Here is a 7,383-nt window from a genome sequence, read left to right as displayed (position 1 = left end):
GGGACATTTTACAAATGAGATCATTTGCAAATAAGATTGTAGCAGAAGGTGAAGTATTGGGATTTGAACAAGTGGAGCAATGGTCATTTGCGCAGATGAGGATTCTAAAAGTCACTGATGATGGTATGGTTGATAACATAACATCCTTATGTGATCCCTACTATGAGGTAGGCAAGAATATGAGATGGAGCATGCAATTTTTAAACATGAGAAAGAGGCACGTGGTTTTCAATGATAAAGACAACGCATACTACAATATCAAAGGACCTAAAAAGCGTGCCCATGTGCCAGGCTCTATCACTTCAAATGTGGATGATTTCAATATACTCAATTATAGAAGTGACATCTTATCTGGAGTGGATGAGTTCATTGGTTCCAAGAAACAAAATGATTTTAGAAGCGAAGCCTTATCTGGGGTGGATGAATTCTTGCACAGTGAGAAGGGCAAAGGTTTCAATAGCGATGTCTTGTCAAGTGTGGATGAGTTCATGCATATTAACAAACCTGGTGTCAATCAAGGTTGTGGATTTGTGAAAGCCATGCAAGATGTCCCAATGAGTGATGTTCTCTCAGGAGTGGAAGAGTTTCAAGGTTCTCAATACTCTCGTAGAATATTGAATTCATTGAATGGTCCTAAGAGTATGTTAAAAATGAGGATGAGATCAACAGAGGATTATTCAGTATTTAACTTTGATTGTGATATGAACAAGGATGCAACGACCAATCATGGATGCTTGGTTACAAACAAATGTGAGGAGAAGAAGTGCATAAATACAGATAACAATGTGTACGAGGAACGAAAACGGTCATACATATGCATGAAGAGAAAGAGAATCCAGGCAGATCCACAAAAGCAACCAAAGAGGAAGAGAGTAATGAAGGAGGAGAACATGTTAAATGCATTGGGATATCTATGTTGCAAGCGAAGATGTATGCGCTTCATTGATCTTGCAGACATCAGGGAATGTAGAGGACACGTGTGGTAAAGAAGGGGAAGCGAAAGAAATGAATACCTTCTCACAAGCCTCTCTTGCTTTCTTCAGAATGGCAATAAAAGGCTAAGTTCAAGACAAAAGGTAAAACCTCTCGTAAATGGAAAAAGGATTTGCAATAAGGCATATCGCAATATTACTGGATTATCCCATGGTACATATTGGGATTTAGTCACCAAGGCAAAGGGCGGCAACAAATTTAGCATTCACGGTAATAGAGGAAGGTCCAAATCAAGAATCTCAACTGTCAGGGCAGCAGCAATTTTACAAGACTTTATACATGAAAATGCTTTGCCTCAACCCCATATATCTACCAAACTCCCTAACGGTGACGCGATCACTGAAATGCACCTTCCAATGGGCTTGACAAAGCTCGAAGTATTTGACTCTATTGCAGAAAAGCAAAGGCAAAGAGGGGATGCTGTAGCTTCTTCTCATACTTTGTATACTCTTTGGAAGAAGAACTTTGGATATGTTAAAATCCCAAGGAGGCAAAAAATGTCAAAGTGCAATGTCTGTGATGATTTAAAGCGAGCGATTGAGAGTGCAACATGTCCAAATCAAAGGGAATTATACAAAAAAAATCGAAAATCTCATCATGACCTTATTCGACATTCCAGACAAAAATATGCATTTTGGAAGGAGCAAGCTATTTCGCATCCTGATGACTACATGTGTCTTATTGTAGATGGCATGGATCAGAATACAACAACATTGCCTCGTTTTGTTGCCACTCCACCTAAATTACAAGGAAAGCACTTTCTAAAGACACATCTATGTGGAGTGTTAGTGCATGGAATTAAGTTCTTTGCAGATATATGGATTGATTCCTTGCATCTACATGATAGCAATCAAGTTGTAACATCTATTATGAAGGCAATTCGCAATGTACATGCAGAAAAAGGTCGCCTGCCACCGACTTTGAGAATACAAGCTGATAATTGCTGGCGAGAAAATAAGAATGTACTTATGTTTGCCTTCTGCTCCATGCTAGTTGCTCATCGAATCTTCAATGAGGTCGAATGTGGATTTTTGTATGTTGGGCATACACATGAGGATATCGATCAGGTTTTTAGCACAGTCTCAAGGGAGCTTAAATGCAAGGATGTGGAGACAATAGATGACTTGGTAAGAAGATGTGGCAGGCAAGTTGGTGGTCGTAAGGAAAGTACAGTATGTGAGAGGCTCGAAAGAATGTATGATTGGAAGAGCTTCATTCTACCTTTCATACAAACGGGTGGTGATGCATTGACAGGTCATACCAATCCACACTACTTTCGTTTTTTTTTAAAAGATGAAAAACCCGTAATGCAATGGCAACAGTATTCTCATGATACAAAATGGGAACCTGAAGAACCTTACAGTCTCTTAACTTCAATTCCCAGCAAGGAAAGGTATCCAACATGGGCTCCTATACAAGAATTTAATGAGAGGTCTAATTGTGAAATAGATGGATTAAAAGCATTTATTACATACAAAGAGGAAATGCTCCAGAGATATCCTGATTCGAAGCCTGCTTGGAGAGAACACACTACCACTGTAATTAACAAGACACGAAATTTAATAAAGGACCTTGAGAGAATGCGAGGCTCAAAGGATGTCAAGGAAGAATGCAATATGTTTTGGCCAAATGTTCATAACGATTTGCGCCCAGCTCTAGTCTTTGAAAATGATTTTGTATCATTACTCCCACGTCCATATTGTGGACCGAAGAAGAGAGAGTTTATGCCACAAGTAGATATAGAGGTTGATTGTTTTGTTGTGGTTCGGCCATCGGATGATGAATATGAGAATGTGAAGTTTTGGGTTGCAAAAGTAGTTGATGTGCAAAGAGATGACCAAGGGAGAGCTACAACATTTACAGCGGTATGGTATGAGCCAAAGGGCAGGAAGGAGAATATGGACAACAACACATTATATACTAATTGTATAATAAAGGAGTGGGTCCCAAATGATGAAGCAGTCTCTCAAGTTTCGACAGAGACAATCATAGTGTCTTGGCATTCAAGGGCAAAGAAATCAAAGAAGCACATGGGATATGAGGTAGAAGGAAAAATAAAAATACCACAGCAAACTATTTTGCATATACACGAATTTTTAAGGATGCTCGCCATGGAGGAAGTAGAAGGAGATAGCGCAAATGAAGAATGTCCATGATTAAAGCTTTGTATTGAAGTCCATTGATTCAGAAGGATTTTATTTGGGTACTAGGCAAGGAGCCAATCCAAGACAATTATAATCAGAGTCATCACCTCGTATGTCAAATGAGAGTCAAAATATGCACTGGATGACACCCAAGGGTCAAGGCTTGCCAAGACAATAGGGAGTTAATGCAGATGGCACCTGGCAAGGGACTATCACATTGAGCAATAAGACAATGGGGAGTCAATGCACCCAAGGGGCAAGGCTTGGCAAGATAACTTGTGGGAGTTAATGCAGATGGCACCTGTATTTTGTAGATGGCACCTGTATTTTGCACTGGATGTCACCCAAGGGTCAAGGCTTGGCAAGACAACAGGGAGTTAATGCAGATGGCACCTGGCAAGGGACTATCGCATTGAGCAATAAGACAATGGGGAGTCAATGCACCCAAGGGGCAAGGCTTGGCAAGACAAGCCTAGGTCAAATTATGCAGATGGCAACTGGCAAGGGACTGTCGTGACATTGAGCAATAAGACAATGGGGTGTCAAATTATGCAGATGGCACGAATTGAGGCTCTTTAAGAGCAACAATTTAAATTGTAAACATATGTTCAATCTATATCATTTTGGATATAAAGACTGTAGCTAAGAGCAACGTCTCTCAATGTAATCATATACATAAAGCTACAATTGCTATTATCCCTCTTTGGTCTTATGGCATCATGTCTTCTTTCTATTTATTAAAAGTTTTGTTAAATTTTGTGCATATTGCCGAGTGTCAATGTTATTTTCATGAAATATTCTAGTCTCCTTTCATGGATTTATAAATTTATCATGTCAATGAAAAACGTCAAGGAAAAATATTTAAAATAATTAAATAACAAATAACTTAGATATAGCTAGAATTTCTAATATAGGATTATTTCAAATTCTTGCATGTTGGTGTAAAAGTATAGATTGAAAAAACAATATTTGTATGTGAATATGATAGAGCCACAAAGTGAACTTTTGATTTGGGAAGGAAAAACGTCAAGGAAAAATATTAAAAATAATTAAATTTACAAATAACTTAGATATAGCTAGAATTTCTAATATAGGATTATTTCAAATTCTTGCATGTTGGTGCAAAAGTATAGATTGAAAAAACAATATTTTTATGTGAATATGACAGTGCCACAAAGTGAACTTTTGATTTGGGAAGAAACTTTTTAGAAAGTAAAATTTTGATTTGGAAAGGATATTTTCATAAAGTAAAGTTTTCATTTGGGAAGGATTTTTGGGCTTCGTCCAAAAACAACACAAAAAGTCCAAAATTAATGAAATAGGTGTTTTTTTCATAGCAATGGAAACCTGATTTAAACATGTACTTCTAGAAACATGGTAGCCAAGATGTAGCTTGCCTTGATAGCGATATACCTTGATTTATTGTCCTTGACAATTAGTTATACGCAGTAGGTAAGTTTTCTTGGAACATAAATTGTGAGGATTGCATGTTAATTGGCTATGCTGAATGAATATGATGTGGTTGTTATTAAATAGATAACAACTTGCATTGTTCTTTGACCACGCTTGCTTATTTGACCTCACTCGCTTTTCGTCGCTCGTTTTTTGGTAATCCCCATAATTTTTAGTAAGTCCTTTGTTCTATGACCTAAAACTTATATTTTCACTATAAGTAGTGCATGCTTTAGATTTTCTATACAAACAACATTTTTTATTGTCTGTATTTTAGGTACAAATTATGCCTATGCATTTTTGTTTTGCCACTATGGTTTCTAGACATTCGATCTAGTTGTTGAATGAAGTAACGTTTTGTTTTCTTAAGAGTTTTTTTAGTTGATTTTATTTTAAGGAGTATGTAGTTATTTGATCTAATGTATTAAACAACATTATGTGATAGTTTTTGTTATGTGTTTGACACATTAAGTATTGCTAAGTATAGAATCTCGTTGGGTCAAGTTGCATTGGAGCTTTTTTTTGGAATGTATGTTGCATAATTATTTAACCTTACAGCTTGAATGTATATCATGTAATCCTTTGAAGATTCAGCAGAGCTTGAATGTAGTATCACTTTTCAAGTCTATAGCATGTAACTACATGACTTTTCAACTTATATAGCATGTATATTTCAACAACTCTTATTAAAGTATGCTTTAGATTTTTACTTGTATATAATAGCAAGTCGAATTATTTTTATAAACTTTAGACTTGGGAATTTTGTGTTGGCTATTACATAGCTCTATGTTTAGCCTAGAATTACAACATAGATTTTTTTCTAAATGTTTCAAGCTTCATTTTCAAGATCTTTTAATGGAATATTTTTTATTCAAGGTTTTTTAATTTCACATTTTGTGGGGAAAATTTTGGACTTTCTAAGTCATGTGGATAAATTATGTAAAAGGTTTTCATATTTGTCATTAGGAAAAAAGGGAGCTCATTTTGGGGCCCTGTAAGAAATTCACTATTTTCTCTTTTCTCTCTCTACAAAAGCAAGAAAATATGGATACTTGCGTGAGAAATGTCAGTGTGAAAAGGAATAAATATATTCTTTCACATGCTTTACATTCAATGTTCATATAAGAGCAACACTTTTCTGTACAGAATTTGGTGATTCTGACACCGCAGACGCGTCCGGAACGGCCCAAAATCCCAAAAATGGCACAGGAAACGCTGGAATCGGACATCTGGAGGCCCGAAAACGGCCAAAAAAGGTCAAAAAGTGGGATTTGCAGCAAAACGCGATCTGGCACCTTTTGAGAACGCGATCTGGCACCTTTTGAATCTCAAAAGGTGCCAGATCGCGTTTTGCTGCAAATCCCACTTTTCGACCTTTTTTGGCCGTTTCCGGGCCTCCGGATGTCCGATTCCAGCGTTTCCTGTACCGTTTTTGGGTTTTGGGCCATTCTGGACGCGTCTGCAGTGTCAGAATCACCAAATTCTGCACAAAAAATAAATTTTTAAAAGATTCAAATTAGATCACCTCATTAATGTGACATGCTTCCATGAACATATAGTACTATTTCTTTTTCTTATTTTCATCTTCTTTTGTTGAATTTTCAATGTTACGTTGGCCCACTCCTGATTGGTTGAGAGCCTATTTTCTCTCTCTTCTAAAAGGCCCCAAAATGAGCTCCCTTTTTTCCTAATGTCCTTTTTTTAATTTTATTAACACCCACCCATGGCCCATTACGAGGGGCACATCTGCCCTAGTTCTATGCTACTAAGCAACAAGAGAAACCCAATAGCATTTGAACACAAGCCGCCAGCTCAGTACGTAGACACTTGAGCTACTAGTTTTTTGTATTTATTATAAGAGACTATAAGAAAATATCAAGGGTCTCATGTTTGTCGATATAGGTAGGCTTTAGCTTATTATTGGTTGAACTCTTGTCTTCATCCATCGTAGTCCATGGCCTAAAGCTTGGGCGGGGGATAGTGGGGGAGTTGGGCTACCCATGCTTTTGTCCACTCAATTGGTGTCCACCTCATACCACACCCCTACCTGCCCAACTTTCGGCACCCTATGTGTAACCTCTCTCAATTTTGATCTAAAACTTGCTTGGAAAAAAAAACAAGGTTTTAATTTTTGGTATATTCATGTGCAAATGCATTCCCTGTATGTTTACCCACAGCTGAGAGTTTTTGCGACAGCCCCTTCTCCTACTTGCGAACCAAAATTTGCAGAAAGGTTGTGGGCTATAGCTAGTACAATGTAGTGATTGGTTTTCTCTTCAACCCCTCCTTGGGACACTTGGGTGAACACCTTGACTTGCAATGGACCTTGTAAAAATTGTGAACCCACTACCTCATAGGAATAGTCTCTTATAGCTTGTTCACAATAAAAGAGAGGTTTGCAATTGTTATAAATCTGGTTTCAAACCGAAATATTCACATGAGTAGAGATTTTTGTAATTGTGATTTAGTGTTTAAAACCAGTTGCCTAATGAGCCCCTCCTTCAAAGGTGGGGCTTGGGAGAAAACCAAGTGCAACAATGACTAGTGGGATATTTTCTTATAGACATATCATCTTTAGGCAAGCAGCATAGCAAGATCAAGAGAAAATTCAAGCCCTTATTAAGCCACATGTCGCGCTACTTTTACAACTTGTTTACCTTGCCCACTTGCTACATTTATCATTGCCCGTTGTTCACCACTTTTCATTCATCTAAAAGGTTGCGATAGCTCAAATCTCAAATTTGTGAAAGCTCAAATCTGGTTGTGAACTTCATTCACTTGAAGAAGTTCACCA

This window comes from Dipteris shenzhenensis, chromosome 32, assembly GCF_047967505.1.
Source record: "Dipteris shenzhenensis isolate YYH24624 ecotype China chromosome 32, Dip_SZ_1.0, whole genome shotgun sequence".
Classification (NCBI taxonomy): Eukaryota; Viridiplantae; Streptophyta; class Polypodiopsida; order Gleicheniales; family Dipteridaceae; genus Dipteris; species Dipteris shenzhenensis.
This window is presented reverse-complemented; position numbering follows the sequence as displayed.